The 16,146-nt window shown below is 53.5% G+C and overlaps 1 protein-coding gene across 1 annotated transcript in view; it reads left to right on the top strand.

The window, feature by feature from the left end:
• The window catches only part of cacna1db (calcium channel, voltage-dependent, L type, alpha 1D subunit, b), a 1,216,201-nt gene that overhangs the window by 568,214 nt on the left and 631,841 nt on the right, over positions 1 to 16,146 (top strand). The gene's annotated exons all lie outside the window — the stretch shown is intronic.

The following is a 16,146-nucleotide window of genomic DNA, read 5'->3' as shown; positions in this document are numbered from 1 at the left end:
TGGCTGCAATTATGGAGACACTGGAAGAATTTGGGCGGTTCTCAGGCTACAAGTTAAACATGGGAAAGAGCAAGGTGTTTGCGATTCAGGCACGGGGGCAGGAAAGGAGACTGAGGGCATTACCTTTTAAGGTGATGGGGAAGAGCTTTAGGTATCTGGGGATCCAGGCGGCTAAGGATTGGGGACAGTTCCACAAGTTAAGTCTGGGTAAAGCAGTCAAGCAGATGAAAGGGATTTCTGCAGGTGGGACATGCTCCCGCTGACACTGGCGGGGAGGGTGCAGACGGTTAAGGTGACAGTCCTCCCGAGACTGCTGTTTCCTTTTCAATGTCTCCTGATTTTTGTCCCAAAGGCCTTTTTTAGGAAACTGAATGCGGCAATCTCTGGTTTTGTGTGGGCTGGTAAAACCCCGAGGGTGAAGAAGGCACTCCTGGAACGGGGCAGCGGGGAAGTGGGCTTGGCCTTCCCGAGTTTTATTAATTATTACTGGGCGGCCAACATTTTGATGGTCAGGAAGTGGGGGAGGGGTCGGTTTGGGAGTGAGTAGAGGCGGTATCCTGTAAGGGTATGAGTTTGGAGGCTTTATTGACTGCGCCCCTGCCGTTCTCGCCAGCTCGGTACTCCACAAGCCCAGAGGTAGTGGCAGCCCTGAGGGTGTAGGGACAATGGAGACAGCACATGAGATTGGAGGGGGTGTCAGTATGGTCACCAATCTGTGACAAACACTGTTGTGACCTGGGAGGGCTGGATGGGGGCTTTAGGAGGTGGCAGCGGGCAGTGATTGAGAGATTTGGGGATCTCTTCATTCAGGAGGGTTTCCCGAGCCTGGAGGCATTAGAGGAGGAGTTTGAGTTGCCGGGTGGGAACGGGTTTCGGTACCTACAGGTACGGGACTTTGTCCGGAGGCAGGTTCCAAGCTTTCCTCGCCTCTCCCTGAGGGGACTACAGGATAAGGTAATGTCAAAAGGGGGGGGTTGGGGAGGGGAGGGTCTCAGAGATATATAAAGAGTTGGGACTTCCGGTTGCGGCGATGACCAGCTAGGCCGCACGTTTCGGCGGCTCCAGCTCAAACGGACCTTCGGGCTCTTTTAAGTGCCGCAACGGGAATTTTTTTCGGGACGAAACCCGGTGTGGGGTGAGGCAACAGGGAGTCCCCCCCAGCAGAAAAGAAAAATATCGGCGGCGGCGGCCAGATCTCTGAGAATCCTCGAGGGCAGCGGCAGAAGGAAGAAAGGAGCAAGATGGCGACGGAGGGAGCCCAGGCGACATGGGGACCGGACCAGGATGAGTTTCTAAGACGGTGTGTGGAGCTGCTAAAAAAGGAGGTGCTGGCCCCGATGCTACAGGCAATCGAGGGGCTTAAAGAGGCACAAAAGACCCAGGAGATAGAGTTCCGTGTGGTGGAGCAGAAGGTAACGGACAACGAGGACGAGATCCTGGACCTAGCGGTCAAAATGCAGACGCACGAGGCGCTCCATAAGAAGTGCATCGAAAGGATTGAAGTCCTGGAAAACAGATCATGGAGAAAGAACCTCCGGATCCTGGGTCTCCCCGAGGGAGTGGAAGGAGCTGACGGCGGGGCTTACGCGAGCACGATGCTACGCTCGCGAATGGGAGCTGACGCCCCCTCGGGCCCCTTGGAAGTGGAAGGGGCCCACCGGGTCCCTGCGAGGAGATCAAAGGCTGGAGAACCACCTAGGGCGATGATCGTGCGATTTCACCGCTTCAATGACAGAGAGGTGGTTCTGAGATGGGCCAAGAAGGTACGAAGTAGGAGATGGGAGAATGCGGTGATACGAGTGTATCAGGATTGGAGTGCGGAGGTGGCGAGAAGGAGGGCGAGTTTCAATCGAGCCAAGGAGGTGCTGCACAAGAAGAAAGTGAAGTTCGGGATGTTGCAGCCGGCGCGATTGTGGGTCACGCACCAGGACAGGCATTACTATTTCGAAACGGCGGAAGAAGCATGGACCTTCATTCAAAATGAAAAACTGGACCAGAACTGAGGGACTGATGTTGGAGGGGAAACGACAATGCTGATGTATATAGAGATGTAAATTGGGGAGGGGGGGACACTGAGAAATGTGGGTGCCGGTGGGGGGGAAGAAGAGACACAGGAGGGGGATGGGGAATGGGAATGGGGCGGTAGGGGGAGCTGCGCCATTAGGGGCGGGATGGTTCTAGAGAGCGCGGGGTTTATTTTTCTTTTTCCCGCGTCAGAGAGATGATGGCGGGAAGATAGGCGCAAGGAGGATGGGAGTTCCTCACACGGGGAGGTCAAGGAGAGAGCGGGAGAAGCCGGGGTCAGTTGAAGTCAGCTGACTTTCGGAAGCAATATGGGGGGAGTAACCATGCTAGATGGGGATCTAGCGGGGGGGACAACTGGGTTGCTGCTGCGGAGATCGAAAGGGAGCTGGTAAGAGAAAAGGTGGTCGGGGCGGGAATGCGCCGCCTGGGGGACGGGTGGGTGCGCGGAACCGGGACGTGGGACTGGCCCAGAGAGGGTGATGGCTAGTCGACAGGGGAGGGGGGCGGGCAGCACCCCAGTCCGGCTGATCACGTGGAACGTGAGAGGCCTAAATGGGCCGATTAAGAGGGCCCGAGTGCTCGCGCACTTAAAGGGGCTGAAGGCAGACGTGGCCATGCTTCAAGAGACGCATCTGAAGGTGGCGAACCAGGTTAGGTTAAGGAAAGGGTGGGTGGGACAGGTGTTCCACTCAGGGCTGGACGCAAAGAATAGAGGGGTGGTCATATTGGTGGGGAAACGGGTGTTGTTCGAGGCTAGGAACATTGTAGCGGACAGCGGGGGCAGATATGTGATGGTGAGTGGCAGACTGCAGGGAATGGAGGTCGTGCTGGTCAACATATATGTCCCGAACTGGGATGATGCGGGATTTATGAAGCGGATGCTGGGACGCATCCCGGACCTGGAGGTAGGAAACCTGGTAATGGGGGGGGGACTTTAACACCGTGCTAGACCCAGGGTTAGATAGATCTAGATCCAGGACCGGAAGAAGGCCGGCAGCGGCCAAGGTGCTTAGGGGGTTTATGGACCAAATGGGGGGAGTGGATCCGTGGAGATTTGCTGGGCCGCTGGCCAAAGAGTTCTCCTTTTTCACCCATGTCCATAAGGTACACTCCCGGATAGATTTCTTCGTTTTGGGAAGGTCACTGATTTCGAGGGTGGAAGGAACTGAGTACTCGGCCATAGCTGTTTCAGACCATGCCCCACATTGGGTGGATCTGGAACTAGAAGAGGAGAGGGAGCAGCGTCCACTCTGGCGACTGGATGTGGGATTATTGGCGGATGAGGGAGTCTGCGGAAGAGTGCGGGGATGTATCGAGAGGTACCTGGAGGCCAACGATGAGGGGGAGGTCCGAGTGGGGGTAGTATGGGAAGCGCTGAAGGCGGTGGTCAGGGGAGAGTTGATCTCCATCAGGGCTCACAAGGGGAAAACAGAGCCCAAAGAAAGGGAAAGATTACTGGGGGAGATTTTGAGTGTGGATAAAAAATATGCGGAGGCCCCGGACGAAGGACTATACAGGGAGAGGCGACGACTCCAGACGGAGTTCGACCTGCTGACCACAGGGAGGGCAGAGGCACAGTGGAGGAAGGCACAGGGGATGAGATATGAATATGGGGAAAAGGCGAGTCGCCTGTTGGCCCACCAGCTTCGAAAGAGGACAGCGGCGAGGGAAATAGGGGGAGTTAGGGATGAAACGGGAACCACGGTGCGGAGAGCAGGGAAGATAAATGAGGTGTTTAAGACCTTTTATGAGAGGTTATGTAGGTCCCAACCCCCGGAGGGAAAAGAGGGGATGCAGCAGTTTCTGGACCAACTAAGGTTCCCAAGGGTGGAGTAGCAGGAGGTGGCAGGCCTGGGGGTGCCAATTGGGGTGGACGAGGTGACCAAAGGGCTGGGGAACATGCAGGCAGGGAGGGCCCCGGGACCTGATGGGTTCCCGGTGGAATTTTATAGGAAATATGTGGACTTGTTGGCCCCGCTGCTGGTAAGAACCTTTAACGAGGCCAGAGAAGGGGGGACCCTACCCCCGACAATGTCGGAGGCGACGATATCACTAATCTTGAAGCGAGATAAAGACCCGCTGCAATGCGGGTCTTATAGGCCTATCTCACCCCTAAATGTGGACGCCAAGTTGCTGGCAAAAGTGCTGGCAATGAGGATAGAGGATTGTGTCCCGGGGGTGGTGCATGAAGATCAGACAGGGTTTGTAAAGGGGAGACAATTGAATGTCAGCGTGCAATGGCTATTGGGGGTGATAATGATGCCCCCAGCAGAGGGGGAGGCAGAGATAGTGGTGGCAATGGATGCAGAGAAGGCATTTGATAGGGTAGAGTGGGAATATCTATGGGAGGTGCTGAGGAGGTTCGGGTTCGGGGAGGGGTTTGTCAAATGGGTTAAACTCCTCTTTTGGGCCCCAATGGCAAGTGTAGTCACAAATCGGCAAAGGTCGGAATATTTTCGACTACATAGGGGAACAAGACAGGGATGCCCGCTGTCCCCATTACTGTTCGCGCTGGCAATTGAACCACTGGCCATAGCACTGAGAGACTCCAGGAAATGGAGAGGGGTGGTTAGAGGGGGAGAGGAACACCGAGTGTCACTCTATGCGGATGACCTACTGCTATATGTGGCGGATCCAGTGGGGGGGATGACAGAGATCATGCAGATATTGAGGGAGTTTGGAGATTTCTCGGGATATAGGCTTAACATGGGAAAGAGTGAGCTTTTCGTGATATACCCTGGGGACCAGAGTAGAGGGATAGATGGCCTGCCGCGAAGGAGAGTGGAAAGAAACTTCCGATACCTGGGGATTCAGATAGCCAGGAGCTGGGGAACCTTACACAGACTCAATCTGACTCGGCTGGTGGAACAAATGGAAGAGGATTTCAAAAGGTGGGTTATGCAGCCGCTGTCACTGGCGGGCAGAGTGCAGGCGATTAAGATGATGGTCCTCCCGAGGTTCCTATTTGTGTTCCAATGTCTCCCTCTATTGATCACTAAGGCCTTTTTCAAAAAAATAGACAGGAGCATCATGAGCTTCGTGTGGGCAGGGAAGGCCCCGAGGGTAAGGAGGGGGTTCCTGCAACGTAGCAGAGACAGAGGGAGACTGGCGTTGCCAAATCTGGGCGACTGCTACTGGGCCGCCAACGTGGCGATGATTCGTAAGTGGGTGATAGAGGGAGAGGGGGCGGCGTGGAAAAGGCTGGTGATGGCGTCCTGCAAAGGAACGAGCTTAAAAGCGCTGGTGACGGCGCCACTACCACTCTCCCCGAAAAGGTTTACCACGAACCCAGTGGTGGCGGCAACATTAAGTATCTGGGGGCAATTGAGGCGACAGAGGGGTGTGTTGGGAGCCTCGGTGTGGTCCCCGATCAGGAACAACCATAGGTTTGCCCCAGGGAGGTTGTACGGAAGGTTCCAGAGCTGGCACCGGGCAGGAATTAGAAGAGTGGGAGACTTATTTATAGATGGGACGTTTGCGAGCTTGGGAGCGCAAGAGGAAAAGTATGAGCTGCCCCTGGGGAATATCTTTAGGAATATGCAGGTGAGAGCGTTCACGAGACAACAGGTGAGGGAATTTCCGCTGCTCCCGACACAAGGGATCCAGGACAGGGTGCTTTCGGGGGGCTGGGTCGGGGAGGGCAAAGTGTCCGAAATATACCGGGAGTTGAGAGAAGAGGGGGAGGAGCTGGTAGAAGAACTGAAGGGAAAATGGGAAGAAGAGCTCAGGGAGGAGATTGAGGAGGGTTTGTGGGCTGATGCCCTAAGTAGGGTAAATTCCTCTTCCTCGTGTGCCAGGCTTAGCCTGGTCCAATTTAAGGTGCTACATAGAGCACACATAACGGGAGCGAGGTTGAGCAGCTTCTTCGGAATGGAGGACAAATGCGGGAGGTGCGGGGGAAGCCCGGCGAACCACACACAGACGTTTTGGTCGTGTCCGGCACTGGAGGGGTATTGGAGGGGAGTGGCGGGAGTGATCTCGAAGGTGGTGAAGGTCCGGGTCAAGCCAAGCTGGGGGTTAGCTATATTTGGGGTAGCGGATGAGCCGGGAGTGCAGGAGGCGAAAGGCCGATACTGTGGCCTTTGCGTCCCTAGTAGCCCGGCGTAGGATTTTACTCTTGTGGAAGGAAGCGAAACCCCCCGGCGTGGAGGCCTGGATAAACGATATGGCGGGGTTCATAAAACTGGAGCGGATGAAGTTTGCGCTGAGAGGATCGGCTCAAGGGTTCACCAGGCGGTGGCAACCGTTCCTCGACTATCTAGCAGAACGTTAGCGGGAAAATAGATAGCCAGCAGTAGCAGCCTGGGTGGGGGGGGGGGGGGGGGGTAAATTGTTTGTGTTCTAGATGGGGTGAGGGGGCGGGGGGAGCATTATTTTGTGTTATTTGGTTAGTTTACTGTATTATTTAAACAATGTTATATATCAGTTATCATGTTACCATTTTTGTTGATTTGTAAGGAGGAAAAATTGTGTTTAAAAAATGTAATAAAATATGTATTTTGGGGTGGTCGTTCACCTCTCTTTGTGTAGGCTCCTGCTGTTGCCGAAAAGTCTGGGTTGGCTTTGTGTGTCTAATTTGTTGCACTTTGTTCCCGGGGATTGCTAATTAATATTCAGATGGCTGGTGTTTTGTGATGCTGATGGCTGCAGTATCGATTCTGTCTGGCCTCCCCAGAGGCGAATACACAGTTTTACCTGCAGCTGCTTGTTTGAGTCCTGTTGGCTGATTTTCCCATCAGCCTTTTCTGTTCGCCATTTTATATCGGGGTCGGCCATTCTAAATCGGGAGTTAGCTATTTTAACTGGCTACAACCCTCCTTGTGATCCTAACGCGAAGCGTGAAGGATCACATCATTATGTTACTTTCCATTCCCTGACCTGGGGGGGACACTTCCTTCATGGCCTCGGCACTGACCATAGCTATGCACAAAAAATGTTAACTAACAATTCTAAGGGCGCTATGTCAGACATGGACATGCATTACAAAACAACAAACTTGGAACCTCTAACTTATCCTTAATTTACTACACTCGCTTAAACATTCCATTATCCTACCTTCCTCAATCATACAACAAAATCATAGCATTTCATACAGTCTTTCCTGGCTTGGCAGTCAAGCATACAGTCAAGATCATACAATTTTTGCTCATGAAAAAGTTTTTTTTACATCTCTTTATTTACAACAACAATAAACGCAAGTGAATGCACTTTATTATTTTATTATAGATCGCGGGGGTCGGGGGTCTGGTCGTAACCGAACATAGGGGATCTGATCTTATATATCGGGGTTCGAGCGCGGTAGGCTCTACTTCTCCATTTTCGTAGACGCTTAGTCTGCACTACACAGCAGAGTATCGCCAACGCTAATAGTGTTTCGATCACATAGGACAGGGAGTACCAGGTTATGAACCTGGCACACCAAGAAGATGTAGTGTCGCTGGTGACTGGGCTTTAGGTACTGCGGGGCAGTGAAACATTAACGGCTGGGGGGTTTGAAGTCATGGGGTTCGCGGTCACGCGCAACCAAATGTCCAATAACAGTATGTTGATCCATATGAAGGAAGTCCTCATGGCTGTTCTCTTTCCTTTTCTTTCTTTGTTTTCTCCGGTCCTGGAGCTCCTGGAGTTCTGTAGAAACAAGCATAGTGTCTGTAACTATGTTTGTTTAATATCTGATATGCTAGTGTGCCTGTCCTTTGGTGCCAATTATTCCCTTTATAACTGGTCACTATGTGTGATCCCTCATTTTTTTTTCAAAAAAACAATTTTTAGGACATGGTACACTTCCCAATAATAAACCAGTGCTGATTTAGCATCCAAATGTTCCGGGATGTAAATTGCAGATGGCCGGCAACCTAAGGGTTACCTAAACAAACAACACTTTTTGAAATGAAAAATGCAAAATGATGTGTGTATGGGCCGCGATGGGTAAGAGTTGGATGGAGTCCCCAGGTAGGACGGCTACCAATGCCGTATCTCTCCTACCCGAGTGTAGTTGACCAGCGGGGTTTCCCAGGCAGGGCGGGTCTCAAGCTGTTTCTCCACTGCCTGAGCAAACGACAAGAACGGGCGAAAATGTAGTCATCGTGGTGGGGCTGCCGCAGTGGTTCTACCTTCGAACCAGAAGGGCAGTTACGAGCGGGCGTCTGGTACCCGAACAAGTATCATCCGAAAAGCTAGTTCCTCTGAACAAGCGTGGGTCTCTGTGCGCAAGTGCTCTGAGGTTTCAGGTGAAGTGGCGTCTGGTGCTGAGAAAAAAAAATTCTCCTGTCGGACATACAACATTTAACCAACTTACAAACAACATAAAACATTCTGCAGGTTCCATCAGAAAGGACAACACTTCTCCCAAGCAGTTCCTTTAAAACATCATCTGGACACCTCAGTTCTCGGTTGCGAACAGGGTCGCAAAGGGGTTGGCGGTTTGGGAGTCAGACCCAAGGTCGTCATCTTCTCCCGGGTGCCAAACTCTGGAGTGGATTAGGGCTGAAAGGGCTGCATGGTGTGAGTTGGGGTTGCTCTCGTCGTTGCGGACGAGTCTGTATGAGTTGTCACGGTGCCAATAATTGGTGTCTAGTTGTGTCAAAGTCGGGGTCGTCAGTGTAGTTCGGTGGTCGGTGGTGGGGTTTGTTCAGAAAAGTGATCAGGAAGGGATCACTTGGATTGTAGTCGGAGTCACTGGGTGTGGGTCCGGTTGCATGGCGATATTAGGGAGGCGTGCTGTGGCTATCGTCCGAGTCACAGTCGCTGTCTCTGCTGCTGCAGTCTGTGGGCGTTCTGGGGCGGAGTGAATATTTCGGGGGTGGAGTCAAGGTCGTGTCCGTGGCTGGGCTGGATGTGGTGGGGGTTGGTAGGGTTACGTTGGCTGTGGGCGGGGTGTGGTGTGCTGCGTAGAGCATGACGTGGTGAGTGTGGTTCGACTGTGTTCCCTAAGCCTTCAGTTGGTTTATATGAAACCACGCAGTCTTACCATTGGTGTACTTTATTTTATAAACGGAAGGGCTTACTTTATCCGCAATGGAATACGGACCCGAGTATTTAGGTGACAGGAATGTGCTGGGGTTATATACAGAAAGCATCACTTGCTGTCCGATACTGTACTCAGTCGCATGCACTGTCTTGTCGAAACAAGCCTTGCTCTGTTTCTTTCTGGTGCCCAATTTTACTGCGGCTGCTAACTGAGCCGTTTTAACATTTGCAACTAATTGCTCCACGCCTTTCTTGTGTGTGAGGGCCGTCACTTCGGGGCTGGTCATGTCCAAACCTAACAAATATTCTGCGCATTGCATGGGGCGTCCGGTCATGAGGGTGTGTGGGGTGTAACCTGTGGAGGTAGAAATAGTGTTATGCAAAAACATCAGCGCAAAAGGGAGGACTGAGTCCCAAGTGGTGTTGTTCTGCTGGACCATTTTTCTGAGGGTGGTTTTTAGGGTCCGATTCATGCGCTCCATGATGCCACTCGACTGTGGGTGGTATGCTATGTGGAATTTTTGGGTGATGCCAAATATCATGAGGACATTCTGCATGACACGTCCTGTAAAATGGGAACCTTGGTCCGATCCAATGCTGCGGGGGAGTCCCCATCTTGTAAAGATGTGGTGGGTTAGAATCTTGGCTGTGGTTTTTGCAGTGTTTGTGCGGGCTGGAAATGCTTCCACCCATTTTGTAAATGTGTCTATGACCACAAGTACATATTTATAGCCATTCCTGCAAGGGGGCAATGGACCTATAAAATCAAGCTGGAGGTTAGTCCAGGGGCCATTAACGGGTCGGGTGTGGTTGAGTTGGGCCTTTTTGGCATATCTGTCCGGGTTATTCTGCGCACAGATAAGACAATTTTCTATGTAATGGCTTACATCTTCCTTTTATTTTGGCCACAAACAAAGCTGTTTGAGATGGGCTGTAGTGGGATCGATTCCCTGATGTCCATGACCGTCATGGAACAAACAAATCAATTGGTTCCTGTCCTGTTCAGGAACCACATAAAGGGTGTCCTTTAACACCACACCGTCATGCGTGGTCAGTGTATTTCTAAATCTCTCATAGCATGCTGGATACTTCCCTTTTACAATCCCCGTGAGATTTCTGTCCTGCTTCTGGGCCTCTACTAGATCCTCGATCTTTGTGAGACCTGAACTGCACTCACTGGCGCGCTTTCGGGGAGTGTCCACAAATTCCCATGTCTGGAACCTGCCTTAGCCACTGCGTCGGCTTTTACATTTCCAGGGGGAAGAGGAACGATGGTGGCTGCGGACTTTGAGGATCCCAAAAGTCCTGTTATGGGCTTTTCCTAAAATATGGCGGAGCAATGGGGCTGAGGGGAGGGGTTTTCCGCCTGCGGAAACAAATCCTCTTCCTTCCCACAGGGGCAGAAATTACGTAAGGCTGTTACAGATATAGAGGCTGTCCGAGTATATGTCTGCTGGGCTGGGGAAGGAATCTCGGTGCTCAACTATATATGCAATGGCCGCGAGCTCTGCTGCCTGCGCGCCTAAGTGTCCGGGTAGTTTCAACGATATTTCCTCGAGGGCGTGTCCCTGCGCGCCCTCAACATATATACCGCAACGAGCCGACTTCCGGGTGCGGCTATGCAGAGCTTGGTCGCATATTCGGTAGCTCCCGCTTGGAACGGACTTTTGGGCTCTTTTACAGGGCCCCCACGGCATTTGTTTGACATTTCCCGGTGTGGCAAGAAGACTGCAACACTCCCCTGACAGTGCCCCCAGGAATGTTATGTTTTTTGGCTGCCAAACCCGGCAGAAACAGTAAAAGGTTTGGCTGCAACAGGATAAACAGGGCCCCTTCCAGCATGCAAGCAGGGGAAGGGCAAGCTTAAAGCTGCAAACTGACCTGAGGACCTTTATCAAAAGTAAATTCTAACTGCAGAGGGAACAACTGTGAAAAGATCTCACCAAGGCCACTGAAGAAGCGGGGACGAGGCTTCCGGTGGCGGCCATGGAGGAGTAGGTCACGCATTCGGCAGCTCCCATCTGGAACGGACTCTTAAACCTTTTTCAGGAGTTTCCACAGATATTTTGGGGCAGATTGGTGAAGCGAACACTGCCAAAAGGATTCCCTCTCAAGACTTTTGGGCTCTTTTCAGGGCCCCCAAGGGCACTTTTTCGACGTTTCCCGGTGTGGGAAGGAGTTAATAATAGCTCCCCGTCAGTATATGGCTTTAACTAGGAGCGGGGTGACAAAAAAGGTGGTGGTGGACCAGAAGAAGGAAGGGAAGAAGGACAAAACGGTGGCGGGCGGAGACCAGGCAGCGTGGAGGCAGTGGGCGGAGGAGCAGCTGGAGGGTATCCAGCGCTGCCTCAGAGAGATTAAAACGGACCTGCTAGAGCCGATGAAGGCTTCTATTGATAAGCTGCTGGAGACACAGACGGCCCAGGGGGTGGCGATCCGAGAGGCTCAGCAAAAGATCTCTGACAATGAGGACGAGATCTTAGTCCTGGCGGTAAAGGTGGAGGCGCACGAGGCGCTCCACAAGAAATGGCAGGAGCGGTTCGAGGAGATGGAGAATCGGTCGAGGTGGAAGAATCTGCGGATTCTGGGCCTCCCGTGGGGGCCGGATGTGGGGGCCTATGTGGTCACCATGTTAAACTCGCTGATGGGAGCGGGGTCCTTCCAGGGGCCCTTGGAGCTGGAAGGGGCCCATAGACTGTTGGTGAGGAGGCCCAAGGCTAACGAGCCTCCGCGGGCGGTGCTGGTGCGGTTCCATCGGTTCGTCGATCGGGAATGTGTGCTCAGGTGGGCCAAGAAGGAGAGAAGCAGCAGGTGGGAGAATGCGGAGGTTCGGATATATCAGGACTGGAGTGCGGAGGTGGCGAAGAGGAGGGCCGGGTACAATCGAGCGAAGGCGGTGCTGCACAGGAAGGGGGTGAAGTTTGGCATGTTACAACCGGCGCGATTGTGGGTTACCTACAAGGACCGGCACCATTATTTGGAGTCTCCGGAGGAGGCGTGGGCCTTTGTTCAGGCCGAGAAGCTGGACACAGACTGAGGGTCGGGATGGGCGATTGGGGACTGCGGTGGATATGTTATGCCTATTTTTGGTTCGGGGGGGGGGGGCCTTTGCATTGTTTTGGGTTTCTTTTTCTCTGTGTTTTTCTCTTTCGCATTGGGGAGGGTGGATGGGGCGGGTTGGGCATTGTTTTGGTTGGTGGCGGGGCCTGGTAGGGGAGAGCGCGGGATTTTTTTCCCGCGCTGAAGACTGGGGGTGGGGGGGGGGCGGGACCGGGGCGGGGAAGCGAGGATTGTTTCCCGCGCTTAGAACGGAAGGGGAGAGCCTGTGAATGGGGAGCGGGAGAGGAGGGTGTGCCACACAATGGGAGGAGTCAAAGGGGAGGTGGGAGTGGCTGGGGTCAGCAGGAGTCAGCTGACTTGCGGAAGTGCAATGGGGGGAGTAAACCAGCTAGGATGGGTCCTAGCCGGGGGTGGGTGGGGGTGGGGGGGGTTGGTGGGGGGGTATCGAGTTGCTGCTGCTAAGATCAAGGAGGAGCTGGAGCGAGTGGGGTGGGTCGAGACGGGGGTATGCCGCTGTGGGGAACGGGCTGGGTGTGGGGTGCGGGCGCGTGGCTGGCCGAGGAGGGGGTCATGGCTAGTCGGCGAGGGAGGGGGGCGGGTAGCCCCCTAATCCAGCTGATAACCTGGAATGTAAGGGGACTGAATGGGCCGGTTAAGTGGGCCCGCGTGTTCGCGCACCTGAAGGGGCTCAAGGCGGATGTGGTTATGCTCCAGGAGACACACCTGAAGGTGGCAGACCAGGTAAAACTGAGGAAAGGGTGGGTAGGTCAGGTGTTTCACTCGGGGCTAGATGCCAAAAATCGAGGGGTGGCGATCTTGGTGGGAAAGAAGGTGTTATTCGAGGCGTCGAGCATTGTGGCAGATAATGGCGGTAGGTACATAATGGTAAGTGGTAAGTTGCAGGGAGAGATGGTGGTACTGGTCAATGTGTATGCTCCGAACTGGGACGATGCGGATTTTATGCGGCGTATGTTGGGTCGGATCCCAGACTTGGAAGTGGGGGGCCTGATAATGAGGGGAGACTTTAACACGGTGTTGGATCCTGCACTGGATCGCTCCAGGTCTAGGACGGGTAGGAAGCCGGCGGCGGCTAGAGTGTTGAGGGGATTTATGGACCAAATGGGAGGGGTGGACCCTTGGAGATTTGCAAGGCCGGGTGCTAGGGAATTTTCATTCTTCTCACATGTCCATAAGGCTTATTCTCGAATCGACTTTTTCATTTTGAGTAGGGCGCTGATAGCGAGAGTAGAGGATACCGAGTATTCGGCAATAGCCATTTCGGACCACGCCCCGCATTGGGTGGACTTGGCGATGGGGGAGGAGAGGGACTAGCGCCCGCTGTGACGCTTGGAGGTGGGGCTGTTGGCGGACGAGGAGGTGAGCAAGCGGGTCCGAGGAAGTATAGAGAGGTACTTGGAGACCAACGACAACGGGGAGGTCCGAGTGGGGATGGTATGGGAGGCACTGAAGGTGGTGGTGAGGGGAGAGCTGATCTCCATCAGGGCCCACAAGGAGCGGAGGGAGCAGGGGGAGAGGGAGAGGCTGGTGTGGGAGATGGTGAGGGTAGACAGGAGGTATGCGGAAGAACCTGAGGAAGGATTGTTGAGGAAGAGGCGCAGCCTCCAGGCCGAATTCGACCTGGTGACCACCAGGAAGGCGGAGGTACAGTGGAGGAAGGCCCAGGGGGCGGATACGAGTATGGGGAAAAGGCAATCCGGATGCTGGCGCATCAGCTTCGGAAGCGGGATGCAGCTAGGGAGATCGGGGGAGTTAAGGACAGGGGAGGGAGCGTGGTGCGGAGTGGGGTTGGCATCAATGGGGTCTTCAGGGACTTCTACGAGGAATTGTACCGATCTGAGCCCCCACGGGAAGAGGGAGGGATGGGCCGTTTCCTGGACCAATTGACGTTTCCAAAGGTGGAAGAGGGACTGGTGGCGGGACTGGGGGCCCCGATTGGGCTGGAGGAGCTGATCAAAGGGATAGGAAGCATGCAGGCGGTGAAGGCACCGGGGCCGGACGGTTTCCCGGTCGAGTTCTATAAAAAATATATGGACCTGTTGGGCCCGCTGTTAGTTAGGACCTTTAATGAGGCAAGGGAGGGGGGGGGCCTTTACCCCTGACGATGTCCCGGGCACTGATCTCCTTGATCCTGAAGCGGGAAAAGGATCCCCTGCAATGTGGGTCTTACAGACCGATTTCCTTGCTAAATGTAGATGCCAAGGTGCTGGCGAAGGTCTTAGCCACGAGGATTGAGGATTGTGTGCCGCAGATCATCCATGAAGACCAGACAGGGCTGTGATGTGTCCCTGCTGTGAGTGGCCTGTAAAGCCGCTGAGGGTGATAGTGACTGTAGTGGGCCACGTGTCCTTTTGAAATAGGGTGGAGGAGTTTATGGTGGTGCGGGACCCTCCTGTGACCCAGAGATATTCGATAGGCTGTCCCCGATTTTTCGCTGCAACTACTGGTCGTCCTGACCTATCCCAAAGGGTGTCGCAGACCCAACTGGGGGAGCCCGTACACCGTCAGTCCGTTCCGGTCAAGTCCATCTGATCCGAACGGGTGCTAATGCTATGAATGGGCTCAGTCTTTTTCTTACTCAGAGTGCCCGTCTGCAGGGCTCTCTGTGGCTTTTTAGGGGCATTGCACTCTTTGGCGAAGTGTCCCAACTGTCCACAGTTGTAACACTCCTGTGACTTGGGTGGGGGGCTGTTCTTTCCCTCATTCACCCATGCGGGGTTCTGGTGTGTTGTTTTTACTGCCTGCATATCTGCGCCGGCCTGCTTTTCCTCGCTATTTTTAACGGTGGGTTTGCTCTGAACAGATTTCTCCCTAACGCGGGACAATCTTTTCACTACCCACTTCTCGTTATGGGCCTCCTCTGAGGGATCATAACTCGTACAGGCTTTCTGTCCTGCATCTGTGGCATGGGAAATAAGGGTGCGGGTCCATTTGGCCATGTTGTCTGGGGACAAATGGGCACGGTCTACGTCTCCGAAGACTGCTGCGAAGCGAATCCACAGGCGTCCAGCGAACGCTGTGGTGCTCAGATTTCTTCTGCCTACATTTATTGAGGCCATCTACTGGGTCACCCCGGTTATACCCGATCGCATCTAGGATCGCATTTCTGCAAGGCTGCCTCCTCCTACGTTCTGTGGGTCGGGAAGAGCTGCTGCTACCAACGGATCTAAACTTAAAACTGTGAGCTTTACATGCTCTCTCTCGTCCAGGCCGTACATGTTCGCCTGATGTCTAACTGTGGCAAAGAAATGGTGGGGGTCTGAGGCAGGGAGGCGTGTGATTTTCTCGCACGCGTCCCGTAATTGGGTCACTGTTAAGGGGGTGGAATATAGAAATTCCGCATCATCCGATGTGGCTGTGCGGTGGGTGGTTACAGGGTTCATTGGAGCCTGAACTATCTGCTGTGTGGGAGTTGGGGTGCTTTTCTCTTTTGGGGCTTTCCCTGCGCACATGTTCCCTGAACATATCTCTGCACTGTTTCGTGTAACTCTTCCCAATCAAGGCCGTCTTCCTGGTTTAACTTTTCCCCAAAGGTTTCCTGAAAACCTTTCTGAACAGAAAGCAGTTATTGCAGCTCTGCAATCTGCTTCCGGCACTTTGCGTGATCTAAGGTGCTTTGTCTTTGTTCTGTGGTGGCAGCATGGAGTGCTCTTAATGCTGCCTTGAGATCACTACATTGTTTCTATAATGTCTCTATCTGTTTTTCTGTCTCTTCTCTTACCAGGACTGCACGTTGCGTGTCCTGATAGGCCTTTTCATATTGCGACTGGAAACTGCATAAATGCGCCAGACAAGACTGGTGAGCCCGTTTGGCGTCATCCACCTCTCCATCTTTTGCTGCCAATTTCCTCCTCAATTCCATATTCTCTCTTTCAACTTCGCTTACATCGACCTTACTCATCCGATGTATGCCCTCAACTTCTTTGCGGAGCGTCTTAACGCCGTCCTCTGTGCCTCGCAATTGTGCCAAACAGGACACGTTTGCCATCAGCTTGCGAGCTTTCGCTAAGCTCTTTTCATGGATCTCGCTCAGGTTCTCCCACCAAGTATGTCCTCTACTCCTCGGACCTGATT

The sequence above is a fragment of the Scyliorhinus torazame genome, chromosome 13, assembly GCF_047496885.1.
Source record: "Scyliorhinus torazame isolate Kashiwa2021f chromosome 13, sScyTor2.1, whole genome shotgun sequence".
Taxonomy (NCBI): domain Eukaryota; kingdom Metazoa; phylum Chordata; class Chondrichthyes; order Carcharhiniformes; family Scyliorhinidae; genus Scyliorhinus; species Scyliorhinus torazame.
This window is presented reverse-complemented; position numbering and strand designations above follow the sequence as displayed.